Source organism: Amblyomma maculatum, chromosome 6 (assembly GCF_055883805.1).
Source record: "Amblyomma maculatum isolate TAMU_Amacu chromosome 6, ASM5588380v1, whole genome shotgun sequence".
Classification (NCBI taxonomy): Eukaryota; Metazoa; Arthropoda; class Arachnida; order Ixodida; family Ixodidae; genus Amblyomma; species Amblyomma maculatum.
The window spans coordinates 131578250-131604254 of record NC_139349.1 but is presented as its reverse complement, the minus strand read 5'-3'; the positions used below and the strand labels follow the sequence as shown (position 1 = coordinate 131604254).

The window sequence follows — 26005 nt, the reverse complement described above, 5'->3', positions numbered from 1 at the left end:
ACCTGCAGTGGCCAGGCGGCGCTAGTGGAGCGCAGCGTTCAGCGCCGCCAACGGCGGCGCCGAGTAATCTGAGTAGGCTGGCGCGGTCGGGTTGCATTCGCGTTGTACGGCTGGGAGCATCTCGGCTCTCATTTTCTGCGGGTTTAAGGCAATCGAATGTCTTCAGAGCTACTTCCGAAAACCAAAACTGACGAAAGGACACCGCCTGTTCGAGAATGCTCATGTTTAAAACGTGAACGGTGTCGACGTCACCGCGAAGTGCGTGCCGCTCGCGACAGAACACCCGCGCGCACAGCTTTGAATTTCGCGTGAGTAGACGGAGATTTTTTTTTAACGGAGTTTATTCTCTCAGGGCATCAGTCGGATATGTGATGATGAATTAAGAAATAATTAAATGAATGAAAAATGTTGTAAACGTAGCTTTTCATTTGCCTATTGCGTTCACACCTCATACCCAAACATTGAAAGTGCAGAGAGAACCTGAGAAGAGATTGATCGCCATTTCTTCTTTTTTTGTTCTTGCTGTTTGATTACAGCAGCATAATAATTTCTTCGGGGTTTTGCTTTACAGTTTAATACCATGACGAACACTTTTGTTCGTGGTGCACCTTTCGACAGTGCCGCGGAAGTTACAGGAGGCATGATGCGGTACCCGCTACGGATGTGGCGATTGCAAGCACTGTGCGGTTGTAGCGTGCGTCATCAACGAAAACTGTGCGTGCCGGGGGCGGGGAGTAGGGGGCCTCCTACACCGTTGGAAAAATAAAGCTTTTAACAACAACAACTGGTATGCATTTTGTACCTCCGTATCTCAATCTTGGGGAAAGCCGGCGGGTAATGCTGGCACTCAATGGCAAAGCTTTCGTAAAGGAGGTCGCTAAGAGTTAGAATTTTTACTCTTGCTACTAATGATGAAATAGTCTATCGTCTGGGACAAGAGAATCTTGAGTAGGTGAAAGAAATATTTGGCGCGGAACGATAGAACGAAGTTCCATTCTCAGCATACACAGTATCATGGGCCTCTACACTCCGCCACTTCGACTTTTTCAGCACCTTAAGAACTAATTTACAAATAAATATGCTTATTGAAATCTGTAATTGGAAGTGCTGAAGATATTTTGGCTTTGTGGTTCCGAATAGACACCGCATTAGAAATCCGGTTCACAGATCCACGAACATTTTTTTTTTTATTTCGCCTCCGTTGAAATGCGGCTGTAATACGATGCTGCGGCTGCACGGCTTAGTTGCTTTTCTGGACGTATGCCACTCGATCTTCCACAGCATATACTAGTACACGCCAAATTTTACAGCGCGGAGCGCGTACTGAGTAGTGTGCCCCAACCAGCGTGCGACTCCCCGAGTAAGAAGTTTATACGCCGTTTCTTCCGCTCACGGGCAATCGTCTTATTTTAGCTTCTTGGCGTCTGTACGCCAATGGCCACATAACAAAATTAATTTCAGTTACATTACTCTCTCGCAGCCAATATCTCCTTCTTTCATCATTCTCCCCAGGTTCTCCCAGCAAGCGGTTAGGTTTCCTTCGTGATTTTGGCAGTCTTTCTCTCCACCGTTGCGCTTACTTTTATTCTTGTTCACATCCGTAGTAGTCGAAGCATCGCACGAGACCACTGAAGTCACTAAATGAGTAAATCACACTCACTGGGATAACAAAACGCGAACGCAGAAGGAACACAGCGGCCGCAACATATACGGCGTCAGCTTCTGCGCCGCCTCAGTATTAGCTCCCGTCGGCCGCCAGGTGGCGCCACATGTCTCAGCAAACTCCATTGCAGGTTGCCTATACAGTTGTGCTAGCAATCCCCTCCCGCTCCCAGCTTTTGCCCCTGTGAAGCGTGCTTCGCTGCGCATAGAGTATGCTGGCGGAAAAGCGCGCTTGTCGTAGAAAGATGGAAAACGTGCAGAGCTGAACTTTGACATGGACCGTGTTTTCTCAAGCGTATTTGTAATTTCCTTTGTTTCTTATCTACTCCCATTTCTCAGCCCTGCTTGCAGGAACAGAAATGGCGAGCGACGTTGCTTGACAGCTGTGACTACTGACTTCAAAGGTCGCTGCTTTGTGTCACAAAATGTGTCTTCCCGTAAACCGATATTGATGGCCGTTATTTTAATGTCATGTTCTTGGCACGGCTAAACCTACAGCGCGGGCTACTTTAAACATGTTGTCGTGATCTCGTCTTGGTTACTTACCACCATGCCGCAGCCAACTCCAGATAACAATTCAATGCCCGCATTATCACCTTCGCATGCTCTCTCGTACACGTCTCTTCTAAGGAACGCACGCCACGAGCGCTCGTTTCGCTCACGACGGGAGAGAACTTGGGCCACTTCACCACAGCCGGCGAGTGACAGGGGAGAAGAAGAACCGGAGCTGGCGCGCAGGGGGCACCGCGAGCTCGATTAGTTCAGCCGGCTCCCGCGCTCACGGCGGGGCGCCCTCGGCGCCCCTGTGATTGGCCACCAACGGCTAGTGCCACTGCGGCATTCCAAAGCGGCACTGCGGGAGGGGCTAGGCCACGCGGCGTTGCTCCCCGTGCTTTTTGTTTCGTTTTTTGTTGGCGCAAGGAAGAAGGCACCGGCCAAAACAGCGTCGAGCGAGCGAACTTCGGCGCCCGGGACACCAGCGAAGCAGCTCGCTTTCGGCGGTCGGTGAGTCGGAGAGCCGGCGCCGACGACGCCCCGGCCAAGAGCGAACACCCACGGCTCGGCCGGCGCGCGCTGCCTCCTTCCCTTCCTTCGGCACGCTGCCACCGGGCGCGGCCGGCGAACGACGCTCCCCCTCCCCAAAACGCACACGGGCCGCCGCTTCAGCCTCGATTCATTCCCGTTTCGGCCGCTCTTTGTGCAGAGATGATGCTACATGAGCCATCGGCTTGCTTTACTCGACACCGGGACCACACATTCCGATCAGTAGAGCGGTTGTCGCTGCTAGCTCGCCTAAGATTGAAGCGCATTTACATAGCCAATTCTCCAGCGATCGACGAGGACTAATTCCCCGGTGCATCACTGGTGTGTCATCGCTACGCAAATCTTGCATGCCGTCAGTGTTACCTATTAGGATATGACAGTGGTTGTCGTACCCCGGTAGAGGATGTGAAAACCGTCTCCGCTGTTGGCACGGGGAAGGTAAGGAAGCTCAACAATTAATCAGTTGCGCTTAAAAGGGAAATTTCGTTTGTCTCGCTTTCCATTTTTTTTTTTATTGGGTCATTGAGTCTTTATGTGGTAGGATAATCGGACAAATTGCATTTAGAAGGTAAGTTTTGTCGCATATTTTCACAGTATTGTACCTAAGCAAGCGAAAGTTTGGTGCACCGCTAAATCTGCGCCAATATTTGTTTCAAGCCTTTATTTAGTTTTGCGTCGTAACAATATTAGGACAGTGCACCGTTTAGCTTTTCACGGACTATTCCGTCTTATCCGCCGTTTTCTACTCCTCTTGCTGATGTCACTGAAAAGTAAAGAAAAAAAAACCTGTATCATAGTCTTCACTAGGCATAGATAAAACTTCTGGCCTCCATTTGACAAGATTTATTCCACTACTGGCTGTCCCTTTATGCTTTTGCGAATAGGTATTATTGAAGCCCCATTTAGAAGAGACAACTATCGCTCCATTCGTATAGAACTGCTCTATATTTAAGAGTCTTATAACGGCGATGCGCCATTCTTCAAAAGTAGCATGTTATAGGTTTGGTTACCGCATTAAAAACTGCAAAATCCGTCTACAAATTCATCCTTCAAGGCTCTGATTAGGGCTCCAAATGGTGACAGAAGCAGTTGGCAATTATTGCGGCGTTTCTGTGCGTCGGGGGCCACCTGGAATGGCTTACAGTTCGCTGCCAAAAACCATTAAAGTTTAGTGTCACCACGGTGGAAAAATAGACGGGAAAATTAGTGCAAGGCGAATCCAAGCATCAGCTGTCAGCAATTCAACTTCATGTCTACCTTATAATATTTCATTAGCGAGTACTTCTGGCTTCGCACGGCTAATGTTAATCTGGAAAGCGCCTTAATCCGTTATCCTACTCTGTGTCTTTGCTGTCATACGTTGTTTTAACGAAAATTTTATGGAAAAACATAGACAACGTTTAGAAACTCGTCATCATAATGGATGTGCTTTTCGGTGTTCATGATTCACACTTCGCCTAGAATACGATTGCGGTATACTAAATATGAATATCGGAGCCCTGAAAGATGAGATTTCGACTTCGCAGTGTTCACTACTTGTTGTTTAGAGATCTAGGTAGATCGGTTCTGGAACTGCCGAAAAAAACAACGCCGCTGTTTTTCTTAGATGCGGAAATCTTTGAGGAACTGCGAAAATTTCTTGGGACTGCGGCAGTTAGTGTAATTTTAAGAAATGCTGCGCTTAGCCTCACAAATAGAATCCTATTTTATTTTTCACCATTTATTCTCAACAATACTGCGCGGCCGGGCATTTTTCCAAATGTCCTTCGAGACTTAGTTGGAAAGCGAAACTCGGAGATAGTAACATACATTTCCCCGAATATTAAACCGCTCCGTAAAAAGGCACTAAGTAGCTCATTTTATTCTGTACGTCCAATGCTGTTAAAAGGGTAGCATTGACGGAGCGTGAAGGCCAATCTCAAGTAGAGGTGCGAAGCGGCGGCCAGCGATGCGTCCCCTTTTGCTTGTGTTGTTCACTTTGATCAGACGCATTAGGCTAATTGGCAACGCTACGGTTGGATTTTCATGCGACCGACAGTTTTTGCACGTGAAAATGAAAGACAAGGTTGAAATTGAGCTGTCACATAAATTAGTTTTTGTTTCCTGTTTTGTATGAATCGCGCGCTTACGTTCTTGCTCATGCATGCATAATGTGTGGCGTGGTGCGAACGCGAGCACTAGTTGAAAGAATAGAAAAGGGACAGGAGTGTGTTTTATTTAGTAGTTTTTGTTAACTATCCAGGATGGAGAACATGCTAAGTATAATGGCAAATATTTTGCCATTTTTTTTATACTGTCTTTCTGCCTTTCTCTCTCTCTCTCTCCTTTGTATTCCGTTGTAACACCTTACTAACGTCCTTGAATATCCTTCGCGATCAATATGTACGTGAAAATGGCCGTAATTTTTGATGTCGAATTGCGACCTAGAAACCGTGTACTATTGATTCACTAGGAGGACGATATGCATATCATTACATGTCAAGTGTCTTTAGAATATAAGGGCAATAGTGAACTCCGAGACGTCGGGAAAAGCAACAAGTGAAGTTTTTTTTTTTTTTTTTTTTTTTTTTGCTCTTCACTTCAACGATTCCGTCATAATTTTAACAGAGTGGTTGTGCTGGGTGTGTGAATTTGGTTCACTTTCTAGTTTTATTGTTTGGCTTTCACTTGTCTTTTGTTTTTGTTTTTTCCTTTTATTTGAGAAACATGCGGCTTGGCGGAATAAAAAAAAGTCAATATGCAATCTTTATTCATGAGAAGTTTTGTTGAATGTCATGCTGTACCAAAGAAGCAGGCCATAATCACTGCATCCACTCATCATTGATTGCACCAGCCCTCTTTCGCCGATAGGCGGCGCGTCACTGGGCATTGTTCAGCGCTTACAAAGTGAAGTCCGTCGAGTGGTGGTGGCGTCCAAAAGTCGAATCGGCCGTGAGACGCACTGTCGGATATGGCAGCGTCGACAGGCTGGCTTCAACTGCGCTCCGTGAGGAGTGCTAAATTGGGGTCAGGTCGATACTGTGACGTCGACGGTGAAGTAACGGCCTGCAGTTTCCACCATCAGCCGGTGCCGCTTCTAGCGTATGCACTGTCGCTGGCGTGGCGTGCACGGCAAAAGGACAAGGACCTCAGCAACGCGCGCATTTAGGAAGAGTTCTCTTCCAGGCAGTTGTGTCTGGGCATCTGTGTGCAGTGCTCTCGGCCCCTGATCGTTCTTCGTGACGAGGGGGCGGAATACTTAGACGAGAACAGCTAAGCTCGTAGCATATTAAAACAAAGAAATTGGACGTCTTCAGCGCCACGAGCTGTTTTTGTGGTAGTGACCTTTGGTGGTGCCCTTGCTGTGGTCCCCTTTCATCGCCCCTAGAGACCGATATATCCGAAAAGGTGAAGACGAGGGCTATTCCTATCGCACGCATATTCAGAGCTTACGAGACGCCATAAGTGCTCGGGTACATGGCTAAGGAATAAACTACAGCGCTTGGTTATATTTTCCTGGACAGTACAATACACGGACTGATATGCGTAAACGGAATGTAGTTTTTCTTATAAGAAAAATGGAGTTTCTTCTTGTTAAAAAAAAAAAAACGAATGTTCTTGAAAACCTCTGCGTGCCATTATTACAAGCCTGCACACGCAAGCCGCTAAATTTCCATCGGGAAATGCACGACGAAAATTAGAAGGACATAATGCGTCCGTTTACTTCTGTCTGCACCTGTGAACGTAACCCGCGTGCCAAAACATGATATACAATGTAGATGCATGTGGTCAACTATGAAACTGTTATCAGCTGAAGCTTCAGTGAGTGGCACAAACTGATGACATGAGATGAGCGCCAATTGCAGTTAAGCCCATGCATGCTAAGCGCCATTGTTGCCATCCTCTTCAAAATGAAATTTGCGCTACGAAGAGAAGGGGCCGTCTTCAAGGCGCCGTCGGCTTTGGAGAGCGAAATGTATTCTGAGGCTTAACTTTCGAATATTTTATAGCTGATTTCTACTCGGGTAAAATTCATGCTGGACTGAGCGATAACTATGCAGAAGTATGATGATCAGCGTGGGCCTACTTGAAAATGTGTGAGCTACTAATGTATTTAGAAAAAAAACCTGAACTTATGTGTAACTAATCACGATACAAAGCTCCACAATACCCGGCATGACGCTGAACTCAATTGCTAGGCAAGTACAATACCTGTGCGCTCCAGTTCGTCCTAGCACAGCAAGCTGTATACTTTCTTCAACTCATCGGCTGCGAATGTTCGTAATCAGAAGGACAAGTAAATGTGCCCCGATTTTCCAAATACCCTCAAGATAATAATAATATTTTATTGCTCACAAGAATACAAAGCACCAAAAAGAGAAGTCGAACTCTCATTAATTGCTTTCGCATTTATATACACTTTGTAGAGAGTGTACAAGAAGCTCAGATTCTTCAATGCCGGCAAGAAACTTGGGGACTAAAGCCGGCAGTCATAGCAAAGCGACATGCTGTAGCTAATCATTAAATGAAAAACTTCATTGCTACAATGCTAAAGCCAAATTAATTCACAAATCAAGCACAGAGTTAAAAGCTATTCCAAAAGTGAACACTACTAAATGTACAATCACTTGCGTCTTGATGATGAACAAGAAATTAGTAAATAACACCGATGTCAACCGCGAGCTTTCAAGTGGACCTCAGGTTCCGCGAGGAGTTAAAGGTAAACAATTCCTCACGGAAATCATTAACAATTTCGGACAAATGAGCACAGCGTCTTGTTCTTCATACATCCTTAAGCTTCGCGGTACCATATATCGGGTGGATTTTGGCAGCGTACAAATCATAATATTCTCCACTAAAAAGATCGAATTCCTAATACGGCAATGAACGACTGTTTATAAACAATTATGAAATACAGGAACTGAATGAGGCAGATATTCACCACTTGTGGGTTTGCCCGGCACTGAAGTCGACGAGAATTAGGCACCTGACGGCAGTGGGCCTTTCGCTGAACAACTCATCTTTTTTTTTTTCATTTAATACTCCTTTAAATTTTTTTTAGATATTCCAGTATGTCCTGAGGCAATAAACAACGTTATTAAAAAGGATTTCAGCGAGGGGTGTAAGAAGACAATAATATGTAATGGAAGTTCAACGCCTTTTTCTACATATTATTGACACGGCCGTATAAACAGAGAAGCCCGCAAGTATAACCCATGATACCATACACACGGATACTGTATTTAAGCGTATGTACAATTTCTTTTTTTTTTTTTTTTTTGCGCAGATCTTGGCGTCAAATATTTCAGATTAGAACTAACCCACGGCGCCTTTCGTAGTTCAGAAGTGTGAATTGCTGAGCGGGGTAGTACATGTTCAAAAGAAAAGAACAGCAAAAAAAGACGCATGACCAGTAGGAGACACACACACACACACACACACCCACACACACACACACGGTCGCTGTAGATTCAAGCATTCAGCGATAATCCTCGTTCACACGACAACACAAAGAATTGCTTATAAGACGCACAAGCAAAAAGCAGAAAGAAAATATAAACTCTGCGTAAAGAAAACTCATACTTAAGACGCGTTCATAACAGGAAAGGCTGCCATCGTAGACCACTACGAGATCTTTAATAGAGCTTACATATTCCATCACTGCATAACGATATGAGAGTAGAATATATTTATGCAGAAATACGTGATTATAAAGTTGTTTTAAAGGACGGTAATAATGCTTATAGAACAAAATGCGCTTCACAAAGCTGCTGGCCAGTCGAATCCAATGGGAAGTGTGCTAGATTAGGTCCTCATAGAAAAGAAAAAAAAAAGAACGTTTCAGTTGCAGTCAGATACCGTCGGGTATAGAGGCAGATGCAACATAAAAGGAAAGGAAATTTGGCTGGTACTTTAGAGACTTCAACAAAATGGAACTTTATATGCGAACTGCGGAAAAAGAGCACAAGCAAACAGAAAGAGGTACGAAGGTGCGACTGAGTGTAAAAGAAATCATTCATGCTTACCCAACAAAATGGGTAGAAGGGGGGGGGGGGGGGGGGGGGGCTAATGTAGCCAACACTGAAGACGACCACGTCCGGAGGTGGAAAGGAAGTGCGCATGTTCCCAACAGCTCGAAACACACTGCGATAATCCTCTTTCACACGACAACACAAAGAATTGCTTATAAGACGCACAAGCAAAAAGCAGAAAGAAAATATAAACTCTGCGTAAAAGAAAACTCATTTAAACAGTCCTGGAACCCATATGAGACTACACTGGAAAATTCAGTGTCTTGTTCCTTTAACGAACCGTTGGCGGGTCGACTTTGAATCGATTTGGGCATAGTCGTCTGAAAAGAAATTGCAAACTGTACAGCATGGGATATCGACGTTCTTAATATAACTACTTCCAAAATAGCGAAAGATGACAGAATGCTCGAGAAGGGGAAACAAAAGCGTGACCAGAAAGCCAAACAAGGATATGTCATCCGGTATCATGCAACTGTACGCAACACTTATCAAAATGCCCCATAGCACATCAGCCCCTTTTTGAAGGTGCTGAGAGAAGTTTAAAAAAGGGTTTTCGATTACCGTAGACTGCTTTCGGCGAGCGCAAAAACGACCATTTTGGAAACAGAAAAGACGTGTAGATGTGATAATTTATGGTAGCAATGATACACACGAAAATTACTACAAAATGCGCGGTATCAGTTCTCCATAACAGTCACTCTCAAAATACAGTCCCAACAATTTCTAAGAGTACATGTATTGCACTCACCTACAATAAGCAGAGGCCTCATTTGTAGGCAAAAGTAAATATATATATCCATCGCAGCCTACTTATGGGGGGGGGGGATCAAAAACATGTAATACTTTTTATTAGAGGGGTCGACACGAACCACTTGACAAAAGCTGGAACGTTATCTCGCAGAGTGTTCATTGCTGCCCTGTTTTTGATATGTTGGCTCACCAAAGATAGTACCACAAACATATTGAAAAAATCGTGCGCTTAGACAGCTGCTCAGAAAGTCATTAACAAAAAGACTCGGAAGGAAAAGAACGAAACGGAGCCCTGCGCCACCTCATTTCGAAAACAGACTTCCCTGCTGTCGTCAATTTTACGCTGTAAGACTTGGGCGCAGCCCGATAGAAAATGGTCAAGCAGGTAGTAGTAACCTGTACCATTCGATAGGTGGAGCTACTGAATGAGGATATACTGTGGATCACTAAATGGTATGCTTCGGTAACGTCTGGAAAAAGCGTGCGCGTAAACAGGTTATCTTTAAAGCCCTTATGAAGGAGGCCGGAAATTTCGCCAAAAAGAGATACAAATTCCAATTGACGTTGTGATGTGCTTGAATGCTGCCGAAGGAAAGGTGATGTAGTAATCTTAATGAATTAGTAATGCGCAAGGGTGTCTTATTGATTTAGTTAATGGCTGTTAAAATAAAAAAATACGTTTATAGTTATCAGCTTTATCCCTTTTTTTTTTTTGTTTCATTCTTGAGAAGGGGTATAAGCAGAGCAATCTTTAAGGCAGGTGGAGATTTTCTAAGTCGATAAACCTATTTAACATTACAGGAAAAATACAAAGAAGGATATCCAAGTTCCCTTTAAGCAGGGCTATGAAAATACCGTCGATACCGGGGCTTCTGTATAGCCGGAAGCCAGAGAAGATGCTGCAGAGCTCTATTTTAGTTATTTTTTGAATAATGGCTGAGGCTATTACCGAGAGGTTACGTGCGCATGAGCCATGATACTACATATTGCGAGACGCGGCAGCTAAGTAGTCGCTAAGTGAATTGCACACATTAATAGAGTTATAATCATAGGCGTCAGTGAGCAACATTTTATCATTATTTCTCTTATTTCGCAAGATTTGGACAATTGTACCGTGTCTCGGCGCGGCTGTTTGAAGGTTTTAGGACTCGTGTGCAAAGTAGCGGCCCTTCGAAGGAGTCCCTCTTTAATTCTTACTATGTGAAATTCAGATTGTAAATATTTGCCTTCTGGGGAACATTTCCAACGTTTTCAAAATAGGACATTAGAATGAATTGCAATTATTATGTCTGCATTTAACCGTTTTTTTTTTTCAGCAGATTTTATGCGGTAATATGTCTAGGAACTCGGAATTTAATCACAAAGGGGTCATAAATAATAAATTTGAAATTGCTTTCCCAGTCCCAGTTAAATTCTCTTTTTTACCGGTACAGTTTTTTATTGCTGACTGCAAACAGCAAACTAATGGTCGACTTGCTTCACTGTCATCTCCCACGCTGAGGTGGCGCTATTAAGCGCAACCGCATTGCTGCGATCAATGCATGATGCCACAATCGTATCTTTAAAAGACCTTCGCGTGCTAAATAGGTGTAAACGCTTACCTGTAGGGTGATGGAACGGTTAAGTTAGTAATCAAACGATTGGTTAAATGGGTGTGTGTGTATCAGCGATTTAACCCCCCAAAAAAGGTGTGGCCACTGTTCTGAGTTCCGAGTTTTAAGGACCTTACGGAGCTCATTAATGATCGTTATAAAAATAATATTTCTTGCATCAGCGTACTGACAAACATATATAACGGGCCTGTCAAAGTTAGCGGGAAACTAGCAGAACTAGAGCCGGCAACATCGGCGAGCTAAAGGTAATGGTAATAAAAATAACAGAACAAATAAACGCCTTTTAATGAACAAAAATTACAGCACTGAACAGTAAATAACACACAGTGCTAATCGCATGAGCCCAATGTCATTTAGCATGAAAATGGCTTACAGAGATCGTTAGGAGTCGTTTAGAGGCATCTGAATACACGTGATGAGGATTAATAGAGGTACACTTACATATAACATTTCAATATACACACAATAGTAATGAAAATGATGGTACCAATCGACCAACGATCATTCCAAGTTCCAAGGCACACCCTGTCTCTGTTGATGCTAGCCAGACAGTCAGACGAGTTGATAGTAGTTCACTATAGGTCAGAGCAGTACTCTTCCGTGTGTCCTTTCTTTCGTTCATTCGCGCCGTTCCATCCGAAAATGATGGTGACGCGCTAACAATAAGGCTGTCAAACGAAAAAAAAAACAGCGTATTCTACGGCCATAAGCGATATAATACATAAAAAGGCCAACATCAACACAAAATACTTTTGTAGATTCAGCACAGGAGCGTACTTTCAGAAACAGTTCTGAGTTCTTAGTTTTCGGAAAGGGAAATAAATGATATGAATATTCCGAAAGAGAAATGAAAACATCTTAGCAGACTGAAACTATTCATGTTTACCTGATTTACGTATAGAGGTATATAATAACAAAATATAACATATCACTGGGTATAATATACATAATTGAAGTAATGCAAGAAATGCAATATCTAGAAGGTCTCAGTGAAATAATTTCAGTGAGACGACATTTTCAATAGTCGGTCATGAGAAGACTTGGAACTGGTTCCTGCCACGGCCTCCACAGCCTTTTATAGAGTGGACAGTCACCGATGAAATCATCCAGACGCTCTCAATACGTTTTGTATTGAAATTGCTTACAACTATGTTTTTGGGGATGCTCCGGGTCACATGAAAAGGCCGAGATACTTTCTGAGCTCATGCGGGATATGAAACTATGTGTTGCTGAGAGGTTCCAGGGACTCGGTAACATCACTGGAAAGTATATAACAAAGATGTTCGGCTTCATCTGCTTCTGTGCTCCTGGGGTGAAATAAATCGATAATAATCCAGTTGGGAAGATAGGAGGCAGGAGTAATTCTTTCTTTTTTCTTTAGACAGAGACATTATCAGTGGCGAGGCTCTTCGCTCGAACCCATTCTATACGACCTTTTGTCCGCCGCCAAGTGCGGTTTCATTTGACTTAAGGGTATTTCTCCACTGCGCGATGCAAGGAGCAATAATGTTTAATAAATATCTGGTGCATGGCTTCAAATTTTGTTGCAAGCTCCACTCAGTGAACCAAAGGTTTTAAGGGCGTTTCTGGCGATGTGGCTTGTGCGGGCAGCAAAGCTCAGCGTAAAGGTAAAAACATTTCGAACTTCCCTATTATATCCTCATATATGTATGTAGGATATCAAAAATCTGTTGCATAAAATGCATGCCATTCGTTTTCGCATGTATCAAAGAAGCCTCCATACTGTTCAGTAAGAGTTAGTCGGTGGCACGCTAGCAGGAGAAACCAGACACGTATAATTACAGTAGTGACCTATTTTATTTAGCTACCTTTATGTCGCCAGCGTAAGTGAGGAATGGCGCATGCTCAAGAGTAAGGGCGAGGTCAATAATGCCCATCGATCAAAGTCTAAGAACGATTTGGACGCCTGTCCACTGACGTTTTAATCGCAAAGATGCCTGTTTCTACGAGTGTCTGGCAATGTAAGGAACGGGAAACTACAGTAACGACTGTACAAATGCCACACTAAATGCTAGTGAGTTCTTATTTTATTCCAGCCGCATCAGAGCCTTGTACAATAAAACTAACAAAGCTTGCGGTTGTTGAGCGCGACCAGCGATAACGTCTTGTTGATTTTCTGGGAGAGCTCTGGTAATTATTCTTGATATTTGTATGTGTTAATTAGATGATAGAATTAACTATAGAAGAACGGTTAGATTACGATGTGCACTACAATGGAGAGCATTGGGCAAATTTTGACCCGTCGGCGATTCTTAGGCGAGCAACAAGTTTTCATAGCACAATGTGTTACCTTTTCGCCCCATTTTCACGATCGCTGTCAAATGTGCGATGTTTTATCACTAGGAAGACGTATGTCCACCTGGTCATTACGGGGAATTAACTTATATATTGCGGGAAACATTGGAAAAAGCTTTTAATTTGACCCTCTTGTTTTGAAAGTATGAGAAACGTTTCTGCGAATAGCCAGTAAATATTTTGGGATAGGGGCGAAACATGCAGGAAATAGACTCCCAGCTCAGCTATATGGTGATGGAATTCACTTGATGCCTATTTCGCGCTCAACCACATCACCCAGGTGGGAAAAAAATAAATGCGAAATTACCTATCACCAATAGCCAGGTAAGCATTTCGCCTCCAGATGTACATACGCAGACTGCCGAGAGAATTACTTGATTTATTTTGCTCCCAGGGCTTTACATCAGAGAGGGGTTGATAACGACTTTTGAATTACAACCGAGATGACAGCTTTGTAGTGATGATAGCAGCACTTTTTTGAAATTATTGCTCTCACAGAGCAGCTAGGGCGGCAACAGTTTGTCCTTTAGATGAAGTATAGAAACCTCATGGCAACGGCGAGTGCAAAAAAACTACCGCCATTTTAAGAAAGTGAAACCTATAAAGGTGTCACTCAAGTCGATTTAAATTCAGAAATAAAAAAGGAGGCATTGACGAAGCTATTCAATTCAAATTTGATTACTTTGTTAGAATGTATCGTGAATCATTCCGAAGGGAGTGGGTAAAAGAATTAACCACAACTAGATATATAAATCCCACGTAGACGCATGCTTACTTGCTGGACGCAGTTTGTTCCGCCCCGTCTGTTTTTCTGCGTGCAGGCGCGAAACATAACGGTTTATTTATTCTTACCACTCCGGTTCTAAATTGATCTCCGCAGGGTAGTGCCTTCAAGTCAGGAAACTTCGAGAAAACACGCGACCGCATTCCACGGTCGTCGCCTAGTTAACCCTAGGAAGGCTCACGCTTTCAAACCACGCTTCCTGTTTCAGTTTCTTAAGGGGTCGGGTGACGTCATTGCTTCAGCGGTGGGCGTGCGAGTGAGCTGGGCATCCGGCACAGTTGGCAGTCAGCCTAGTCTGCCGGCCTGGACGAAAACGGAGTGCTGTTCGTCGTCTATCACTGCGTGTCTTCTTCCTAGCTGCTGTCACTGTTCCTGTTTTGACATGCCTAAGTCCGAAATACGTTAGTTGAAGTAAATCTAGAATGTTAGCGGCTTAGTTTGAAGAGCAGTAGCAACCCAAATTACACCTCGCGCTGCGTATAGGCGACTCTGTCAGTGACCGCTCGCTGCTTTGCTAAGAAATTACTTTGCTAGTTGCTCATAATTCCTCACTAAACCATTGAAGAATGCGGCGTTGAAGGCGGCATTTCAGTAGATTTCTAACCTGTGTTTGAGCCTGACATTTGGCTTCCGGGTGATCATTTCGCTCTAGAACACGTTTCGAGAGGTGACTTGAGAGGTTTAGTTTGTTGAAAGGTAGTGTTGGGAGTCGCTCCACCGTAGTGACATTTAGTTCCTAGTTCAAATTCAAATTTGGGCAAAGCTCAGTGAGGTGAGAGACCGGAGTCTCCATGAATGAAATAATCGGCAGTATGCGATCGCTTTTAGAGCGCAATTCTTATGTGTCCGTTCGCCGCTTGAGCCTCCTCGCCATTTGTGAAGCTGCCTGTGTAACTGGGCGATAAAGCCAGGAGCCAAAAAAATTCTCACAAGACGAGAAACAAGAACCACAAACGAGCAGTGCAGAGCTCGTGACTCTTCTTTCTCTTCTCCCGGGGAATGCTCTTTTTGTCGTGAAAAAAAAAAACTTAAGGGAGATTTTTAACTGAACGTAGATAAAAGCATCTCGCTAATTCTTTGTCAGGATATATCGCAAAAACTCTAAATATGCGCAAGATTACGGAGAATCGTAATCGTGCCTAGAATTCTTTTAGCGCGTCAAGTACAGATCAAAGTATCCTAGAAATTACAAGTTCCAGTAGGAAGGCGCTGCCGAGCCAGATAGCGCCGCAATGCGTTTTCGTTCTGTTCGTTTAAGCTCTAGGACTGAGCACTGAGGCTGAAACGACTTTTATCGTATTCCTCGGATTTACTTGTGATGCATCACTGGTTTACGGGAACACGAAAACGTCTTCAGACGAAGCTTTTACAGCACAAGCAAAACGTCCGGCTTGAACGACACCATGTACTAGCAGCGGCATCTTTTTTTACACGTTTATAGACACCAAATTCTTTCCTGCGAAGGTAGCGTATCCATTTCTCGATTGGCCTCTTCCAAGCTGGTTTGAGGCGTGCGGCTTCCTGTGGAAAGTGCCTTTTGCTGTCGGGTGTGGTGAATGAAAAAAAGCTTGCAATTGTTTTCTTCCGACGTGCTTTGTTTACATAGTGGTGGTCCACAATTTATGCCACAGGCCATTCTAGTAGCGCACTGAAGCATTCTCTACTGGTTATCCTTGGCATTAGGAAACAGAAATAAACTCTCTCATACACACAAAGAAAGCCTGTCCCAGTGGCGGCAAGACGTCTGAAGAATATGAAGTCTAGTGCGGGCAGGAATCCACTGACGGGAAATGAAAGTCCTGTTGTGGTTCCGTACGTCCACAAAGTTGGTCACGGCCTGAAAAAAATGTCAAACCGGTTTAATGTACCAGTGGTATTTTCTGGCATTCTCACAGTTGTCTTTGCTGTTGTGAGTTTGCAATTCCGATTTCGTTATTTTGAATGCATTTAAGGAGATATGGTGGCGTGAACTGATGTGTAAGTACGAAGGCGAATTTTCTCTACAACCCAGCGTTTCCTGTTACACTTCCACTTGGGAAGGGGAATACAAATTATCTTTTTAAAAGTAGGCTTAGCGAGAAGGAATTTGCTTAGAGATAGACCGTGAAAATTATGCCTCCTTGCCAGCATTTAGCATCCTAATAGATTGTGACTCCCGCTATCGTTGATCGCAGTGCAGATTCCAGCAAGGCAAACGCTCTTTCCGCGATTTATTAGGTGCACACGCTGCGACGAACGAAATTTGCTATGCGAAACATTTCTGTATGAAGCCTGTGTATATTCCGCTGCCGAAGTGTCTATCCTTGGCGTCCTAATTAGTTCCCAATAATAAACAATGAAAGAGAAAATACAAATTAGAAAGATATAAATGAACGCTGGCTTTAAGATATTTAAGATAAAAGCTTTACAGCTTTAAAGTTAAGCGTTGGCTTTTAAAGATAAAAGACAGACTTTAAAGAAAAAACAAGCCGGAGTGACAATTGCTTGAAGACATGTGCTGTTGTCAGCTTTAGAAGCCGTGTACATATTTTTGCACTGTTGTAACTAGGGGTGTTGAATGTCGTGGACCTCGGCAAAATGAAGGTTTTGGTTTAATACAGGACGACTCGGTCTGTTTACTAAGCTGGGCAAGTCACGCTAAACGCGAAAAAGTGGCGTCAAAAACGGCGACGTCAATCAGATTTGATTTAGCCCCTTGTGTACAAAGTTTCTGGCCTGTCACTGAAGAGATGGGCACTAGGACATGGAATATCGCCGCAGTCTAAGGAGAGAAACAGCACGGCTTTTGATTCAAACTGTGAGTGAGGCCGATATTGTGTGATATATTAATGGGAAACCATTTCTCGGATCATGAGTGATGTGGACAGATCCGGCCATCAGAGCCTGTTATCAGAACGTGTCCTCACATACCGACAGAAAAAAAGAATCGTGTAACCGCCAATACTCGAACCACCATCCGAATCGATCAGCTTTTTTGATCCAGGTGCGAATGAACGGATCCATGTCCATTCCAAAATTAAGGGACACACTATAAGCTCCGTCTTTAATAGTATGAAGCCATAGCCTATAGGCGACCAGCCGATATATAAATTCCCGCATTAACCAAGCCGTATGAATTTGCCTGGGTGGCGTTAAGGTAACGTGAATGCAATTGACCTGGCAGGATGATTCTGATATCATCCTCCAGAATGAAGTCTTCCGAATGGCAGCTCCTGCCAAACGTAACTTCAGGCAATCCTAAATCCAGTCAGTGTGTGGTCACATCAGCTGCCGGCTACCGTCTACCAGTGCGATGCCCATGGTTGTTCACTCACAACGCAACGTCGACAACACGCCTACACCGGATTTCTGGAGGATGACGTCTTTGACGCCATCGCATTAACAAGAAAATGCATAGTCTATTTATCTCTGGATATCTGAATAATGTTGCAGAAGACGAGATCATTTCCCAACCCATTCGCTTATATTACCGGGCTCACAGCATGCTTTAGTATGCTTTCTATCTATTGTCACTGAAGGGCTTGTGCAGGGGCGTGGGCTGGACGTAAAATACCGAAGAGAAATGCAGTGTACTAATATTCTTATGGGCTATGCGATGACAATGTGTTTTGCGACCATCATAAAGACAAGATTATTCTTTCTTTGGTTCGAGTGGGCAAACACTTGACTGCGGTGCGGATTAAAAAGAAAAAAAAAAATATGTGTTGTTAAAGACCAGGTGGATGATGATGACGTGGCGACGTCAGGAGTGTTACAATATGTATACCTGACAATATGACCACGGTGAGGAGAGAGTAACCGTGTTCCGAGAGGTGAGAAAGCATAATATTTGTATATATCTTTCAATACACGCGTGCAATCACCTAACTACATGAACTCTAGTACTGTAGAAAGAACCCAGAAAGAAGAGATCCTTGTGAACACAAATAAAAGTGAGCAAGGGCTGAGAGAGAACCTCATGCCGTTAGCAAACGTTTCGACAAGAACACTTGACGTCTTTAGTTATCTTCAACACCGAGTCTGTTTTGAGAAATAAAACAAAACAAAACAAATTACAACAATATAAAACGTTTTTCATCTGAACTACTACAAGATCTTGCACTTAAATTGAAATGGCATTTTTACGAAAAAAGCATTTACTCAGCCTTCGTTCCCTGCAAGATTTGTGCACCGTTGACTTTGAAAAGGAGGTGAAAATGAGATTTTTTTTCGCTCCTTTTAAAATTGTATCATCTTCAAAAAGGTTCCACTTAATTACATCCGTACTTCGGAAGAAAGGGAGTCGGGAAAGCTCACTAAGAAGGTTTGAAGAGAGGAGATTTTAATATTCGTTATGTCGAGTGCACATGCGTTATAAAATCGGTTATAATATGTCAGACCTGACAGCACCGAGTGTCCGCTGAACGGTGTTGATATATTAGCTTCAGGAATTAGAGTATGGTACCTCAATATTGAAGTAAATTTGGACGAGGAACAGCGAAGTAATTTTGAAGTATGACTTGCTTCTTTGCTCCTTATCAACACACGAAGAAAGAATGTCGTGTTTAACTGTACTTTGCGGCACAGAATGGGTTTTTGGTTCCTTCACAATTTTTTTTAAACGCTTTGTACCTTTTTATTTCCCACTTCGCAAGTCGTGCAGCCGTCCGTTTCTGGAGAATTCATTTTGCGAGAAGCAGTGCAGGGAGAAGCCATTTCGCCAGAATGCCCCATCGCTTTTGCAAATGTTCACTTGCGCGTTCGCCTTCACGGAGAACAAGATGACGAGTAAAGAACACAAAGAACACTTTTCCACCGCTTTGCGGACGCTGTGCAAACTTGGACGCAACATACGAGGTAGCGGGGGGAACATGGCGCAAGTGAGGGATTGCGGAGACAATATAGGCGATACAAATGACCTTGTAAGCGCATTGGAAAACGGCTGCCGGCTGTTTGTCACCGCGACATTTTATCCTTCGCTTGTCTCGCCTCCTCGCCCCGGAACACGCGGTGCAAATTCGAGCAGCTTCAATTTTAAATTTTCTAAGCAAATTTATTGTTTGTAGAAGACGTGTTCGTAGGCACAGCGTTGTAGCGTGCAATCGTTTCGCGCGTAGACATTCCCATGATGCCAAATTGAAGCGCCAGGATATATGAAGCGGGGCTCGCATATAAAACAGTGTGGTTATCTGGAAATCGCAGAAGGTTTTACTAACGGTGCACGTCCTACTGTACGTTCTGGATACAGAGGGCTTTAAGATAAAAATAGACAGTAAAGGATGTTTTTAATTAAAAAACTAATTGAAAACCCAAGAATTATCTGTTATTGAAGGCAGTTTTAATTGGTGAATGACAAATAAGGTGGCTTGTGGATGGTTTCACTGCTCATACCTATGCCTTCAAAGAAGCTATTTCACATGCTGTTGACGAGACAAGAAGTTATTTAGACTGGAACTTTTGCTTGCTTACTATTTTCTCATGGGGCGCTTTTTTTTTTTTTCATCACTAAATTAACGATCCATTCAAATGCATATTTCAACGCTTAGCAACACCTAGGACACAGAAACGTGAGAGATTGTTTTGTTGGAGTGTAGGGCTTTATCAGATGAACTGGTGCAAACATTGTACTCCGGAGTGGGTGCTGACATTCTTCAAGGAAAATACCAGTGCGCATAGGCTTTTTCAAATTAGGTTCTACAAGAAAATTGGCTTTTTGCTCAAAAAGCAGTCGCGTGTACGTGCTAATTACTCTCTTCGTTTAGTGAATCTCTTATTTTTTTTCCCTCAACTACGAGGAGCGCGAGCAAGGACAGTGGGCACCTTGGTGTTGCTTTTTGTATCCCCTTCCTGGCAGGTTTTGACTCGCGGACATGCACCAATATTACTGCCACGCAACGTGTTTACCTTTGCTTTACTAAGGCATGGCCGTGATAGCGAAGAACGATTGGGGGGCAAGTAATATACGACGTTATTATTCAGATTCTATATACAGCTCTCATGTGACGTCAATGTTGTCGTCAGCAGGCAACAACTCCATAGGAGTGCTTCTAAAGTGCTTGCTACGATACGCGAGGGAAGTATAAGCTCACAACGTCGCTCCGCGCTTCTGTTGCTGTAACGTAGAGGCCGTGGTGACGAAAGTCCTCGCCATGTATTTCTGCCGTCCCTCGGGTTCATTGATTCATTTATTATAGCGCGACTGTACGGTCCTTATCATCGCATCGGCCACTTGGTAGGGAGACTAATACAAATGCGGTAGAAGGAACGCTAGGTGACATTAATATTCCTCACGGTCAGGTGGCTTTCAGCAGTTTGTGAAGCATTGCTAAGTGCACATGTTTTTGTCAACGCTAATAGTGCATATTTAATTGAAAGGCGGTTACGGGCTTTTGTTGACCTTGTGCCCAGCTAAACTCGCTGCGAACATGTTTTCGCTCAAGCAGATCTCTGCTTGTTTCAGTGAGAACTCCTCAGTTGTTGTAGGGTCATTCTCCAGAAAGCACAAATAAGCGGCACTGAAATACAAACATGCGTTTAGATACTTTTTTTGAACTTGGGTTCATACGGTGTAGGAAACAGCAAGCAAAGTTATATGTAATATGTAAGAAACATGTAGAGAACTATACGTAGAAAATATATTACGAATAATATTAGCAGTTGTCACATATTTTACCAGGAAGATATAGAATAGAGATAAGCCAGCAAGACGAGATTCCAGACAACAATAAAACAACAACAACAAGGATCGAGTATTCGCCTGGAACGCGCCGAAAACGCAGAAAACGGGCGGTTCTTGGCAGCTGAACAGCTTTTTTCACTCGTTGAAGCAAAACTTATCTTAACTAGACTAACCAATATTTAAGTAATCTCTCATGAGCTCACAAAACTAGAGCACATCGTGGCCTATCAGTTACTATATGCTTTCGTATAGTATGACAGCGCCTGTGGGCGGCTGCGGCAGAGTCGTTCTACGAAATTCACGATTGAGGCTGATATTAACATTCTTACGCCAATTTCCTTTCGACAGTGAAAAAAGTGATCACACTGTCTTTGATTGCACGTGTCGTCCTCTGCGGCTGACGCGTGTCTAGAGGCCTTCCCACGTTTGACAACACGGGCCGACAAGACAGTCTTCTCTTCCGATTGTCCAGACAAAACTCGTCTGTCGTCTGCACACTCGCCCGTTGCCTCGGTAACCGCCTGCACAAACGTTTTCACGTGGGCAGCTGTGAACAAGAACGACTTTGATGAGTCAGGCGGCTCGTTTTTCCATGGAACTGGCGGCGACGCGCTTCTTGTTATTTACTTCCGTTCCGGCCGCCAGGGGCCTTGTGCGCTATCTCGGTAGCACAGGTAGTTGGACCTATGCTGACATGGCATTTGCGGAATGCAATAAACGGGTGCATTGCCCTATCTTTCGGCGAAGCTCATTATGAGGCCGCGATCAAAACGCGTTATTACTCCGGAAAAGCTTTTCTTTGTACCCTGCTAGGCGCTACTGAAGTTTATTAGCAAACGCCGCTTTTAGCATTTGCCAAGGAAGGCGCGAATGTCTGCTGTAATGCCGTTTGTCGCACTTTCAAAGACCTTCTTGGATTCATAAAATGATGTACTTATCTTGCTTAATTATTAATAATTCAGCGTATCACTCACCGCTCCCATTCTTTCCAGCAGCGAGACATCAGACGGCGCTCGTTAATTATGACATGTTGCTATGGTTACTAGGGCACGCGATTAATTAAAGGTGCTTTGTGGGGAACATCAAGTAAAGAAAAAAGCACTGATCAGCGGTTATTTCCTCGAATATTATTTTTACTTAGGTTCCTAACGTGCACTCTCGTGCATTTCTGCGCCATCGTAAAAGTGCTTAGCGTTGGTTCGCGCTGATTTGTCAAACTCGCACCGAAGAATATTAATTAAGCAACAAAACGTAGAGTTGAGCTAATTGGTGCAACATTTTTTTTTAAACACACAGAGCAACAAACGAAGGACAATCCAGCAGAGTTCCTGTCTACTCGCTTGTCCTTCGTTTGTTGCACTGTGTTAAAAAAAATTAAGCAACCCAGCTACGAACTGACAAATTATGCAAATAGCTCGAACTATGCGTCGGGTAAAATCTACCCGAATATTTTAACGGGAGAGCATTAAGGGCTCCTTTATCCAGGAAATCTGGCGTCTGCGTTGTGAGCGAAAACATCGTAGGCAATTGCCTTGGCAGGTTTTATTTGGCAGCGGACATAGCCGTGCACTGAATGATCGTCTGCGTTGTATGACGTCACGACACCGCACGACATGGCCGCGTTGGCAGGCGCTGCCAACTCAAGGTTCGCTTTTGAGATGGGACACTGAGCTCGTAAACGCAGTCCTCCAGGATCTCCGTCTCCCCAGTGCAGTCTTCCAGCATCATTGAGTCCCCAGCATCCTTGACTCCCCACTTATGTTTATATCTATCTATGGGTTTATATCTATGTCGGATTGCCTTTCATGTAATGTGGTATTTTACAGTGTATGCTAGTTAGTATAAGTGAGATAATGCAGACACAAATTGAAAAGGTCATTGATGTACGAGTAGAAAAGTGCACGTACTTGAACAACTTGAACGAGAATCTGTTGATGTACCAGCGGAGGGTAGCCATTAACGCAGTCGCCTCATGCTCATATAGAGAAAGGTTAAGTGAACAGTGAACATCGCTCCCCCCCCCCCCCCCCCCTCGCCCGATTTCATTCGAGAAGCCAAGTAGTTTAAACCACTACATCAACATTTTGTTTCTTTTTTCGTGACAGAGGGTCAATTTTCGCTCTGTCTTTTATGCATGCCGTGCATAGTGTCCCAAGAACTCTCGGCCTAATTTTCACTCGGTAGCCATCATCTCTTCGTCCACTACAGCCTCCCTTAATAGCTCAGCCATCACTGGTAGTCCAAGAAAAGGAGAAGGGGGGAGGGGGGGGGGGGGGGCAAGAAAAATTAGAATAACGTAACTTCGTACTACTAGCACCCCTGAGACAGGATGTTGCGAACACTGCACTTTGGTTTGACGTCATAAATATTGTTTGCGCGGCATAGCGTATGCGTAACGAAACTTTGGACGCTACTTCAACGCGCCCTTCGTGCAGTAAATACTCAACAACTTCAAATCGTTGCCCTATATTGCTAAAATATACTGCAGACTACGCGCCTTTGAGACAGTGCGCGAGGCTACATGATGAAATACCTAAACTTGTGGCGCTATATTTCAACATTTGCAGCGTTACCCTCAACGAGCTGTTCTGCGAAGTTTTGGTCACTTAACCGATAACCTGCTTCTGCATATTATGCTTGAAATATTGGCTCTGACTGCTCTTAAAACGTAATTAGGTTTTCGTTAATTTACATGTTCTGGTTTTTATATAAATATATTGTTTTTAAGGCAAAAGTCATGTTACTCTCAGCGAGCGCTTCTACGAAGTTTTCGTTAGTTATCCGATAACCGCCTTCTGCATATTCTCAGAATAAATTCAATGACCACTTGGTGCGTAATCTGGTTTTCGTCAATTTACATAACCTCTTTCCCTGAATATTGCTAAGGCGAAAGTCTTTCTGGCTTCATTAGAGGCGTCGACCGGAATTGTGGATAGAGTGCTTCGACAGAGCGTGTCTGCACGAACGGTCAGTAGAGAAAAATATTGCTACGACTGGGTTTTCAACACGCGCTAGAACGATAAAATCAGCTTCCTAGCCCCAGTCACGTGAGCACTATGCTATCGCCTCAGCCGATCCCACCTCGTGTGAAACTGAAACACTCTCGCTCTGTGCAGTGAGTATCATCGTTTTCATGAAGTTTAATCTGCGCCGCTTCGTTTAAACTAGGTAGTAGTAGTATAAAGCACTTCTTGAAGCTGGTTTAGGAGCTGGGTTTGAGCTTGGTCGGGTCGTCAGTCCGGGACTCTGTTGTCTGAAGCCGCTGCCCGAGTTCTCGCAACCAAGGTATTTACCTTAGGTAAACATGGCGGCACATACGCCATGCGAGCGAGTGCAAACGTCGCCCGCGAGCGTAGTTCTGGGCGAATTCATCACCCGTCGGGACAGAACCAATGGTTTGCTGTTCGGGGTACATTGTTGGTTGGCTACCCTAATTATAGTTTTGTGATTCTTAAGCAGGTGATACGCGTCTCTGTCATCAACGGTGGTCTTATTTTAGATATTTGAAACAAATTTCCCCCTTTAAACCAGAGTGGTTATCGGACAGGGAACCATTATTGGTGTTAAAAGACCACATGTATGTATGTGTGCAGCCTATGGTGGAAATATCGATTCCTGGGGACTGCACGAAAACAGTTAACTGCTCGGGAAAGAGAATTTGTTATGTGGCTTATTTCATGAGAGCATCTAGAAAACTGATTAGTTCGGTTTGAAACGTGAACGCCAAATAGCTAGGTTTTTCTTACAGGCACATGAAAAATGCGGAAAATATTCCTGGTTTTAGCATCGAAATTTTAGGATTTGTGAGGGAAGTACTTGTAGAGATGAAAGGTGAAGCCCTTTCATTCAAAATCCACACAATATGTATCGATGGAGGCGGAAAGCAAGGCGCCCATGTGCTATGCGATGTCAGTTGACGTTTAAAAACCTCAGATGGTCGAAATTTCCGGAGCCTTTCATTACGGCTTCTCCCATAACCGCGTTCCTTTGGAACTTTCAACCCTCCAAACCAAACCAAAGCAAACACAATATAAATATGAAAAGTGACATTAAGGGGGGTGGCATCTTGTTGCATGAGTATGTCTAAGAACATAGCCCCACCCCTCCCCCTCCTTCCTATGCTCAGCTGACTCTTGAAAATTCGCTGGGATTGCTAGCAGAAAAGAATAAGGACATAGGTAGAACACATGAACCCGTGTTCTATTAAGAAGGGTGCTGAATATGTTTAAAGCAGAGAAATCATTGTTAGCTGCTGCGCACTGTCCGAACAACCTTTGAAGTCACCATGTGCCCAATTTCGTACATAATGCACGAAATGTTTATTTCTTGTCGTAACATTTATTAGGCTCATTCTATCTAATATCTATCAGACAGACATGTGGAGCTTACACTCAGAAGGCGAAGCACTACACTCTTCTGAGGGAGTTATCTGCATCCTGGATGCTGAAGAACCCTCTTCATGTGACGGCCGGTTTGTTGGCTTGTGATGGACCAGTTATGTATCTTAGGCTGAGCAGTGATACACAACCACAGCCAGATGTGTGATGTTTTCGGCGTGGCCTCTCTTCAGTGTGGGCACTGAGCCAGTGGTGGGTTGGATGATTTTTGATTGACGAGGCCTCGCACATTATAAGTCCTAACACATTTTCCTTCCATACACAGCAGAAAAAAGCCTTCTTGTCGAATAAATTATTTTATTCAGTAATTCATGCACTGAGTTTATCTATCGGTCAAATCGGACAAGGAATCTCTCACTCTATTCCGCTACTCAGTCACTGTGCAGATTCGCTACTGAAAATCAACAAGTCAATAGCGGAGGGTTTGAATACTATGGGTGGTTTGCAAGGTTCCCCACAGTCGGCGCTCCTTAATTCCTCTGGGGGTTCTACATTCCAACGGAGTCACGAATAGCGCAAATAGGGTAAATTTCACCTCCCTGTTGTGTTCAGTGTTTGAGAGGAAGATGAGCAGGCATATTTTTATTCCTGCTGGAGATGTTTGCCTGCCAATATACCTGTCAGAGAGCTTCAGGGGAAGGTTCGTTCTAAAAGGTAAAATGAAACGCACACACACACTCACACACACACGCACACGCACGCACGCACGCACCCACCTCATCTCTCTCTCTCTCTCTCATGATACCCCCTTAGTATGTGGAAAGGTTTGC

The 26005-nt window shown here is 43.9% G+C and overlaps 1 protein-coding gene across 2 annotated transcripts in view; it reads left to right on the top strand.

Annotated features, from left to right (window-relative positions):
• Positions 1-2519: 2519 nt before the first annotated feature.
• LOC146186757 (uncharacterized) overlaps positions 2520-26005 on the top strand; it is an 85028-nt gene continuing 61542 nt past the window's right edge. For both annotated transcript variants that reach the window (XM_084607389.1, XM_084607390.1), the window contains exon 1: positions 2520-2667. The gene's annotated coding sequence lies outside the window, so the exon portion shown is untranslated. The remainder of the gene's footprint in view (positions 2668-26005) is intronic.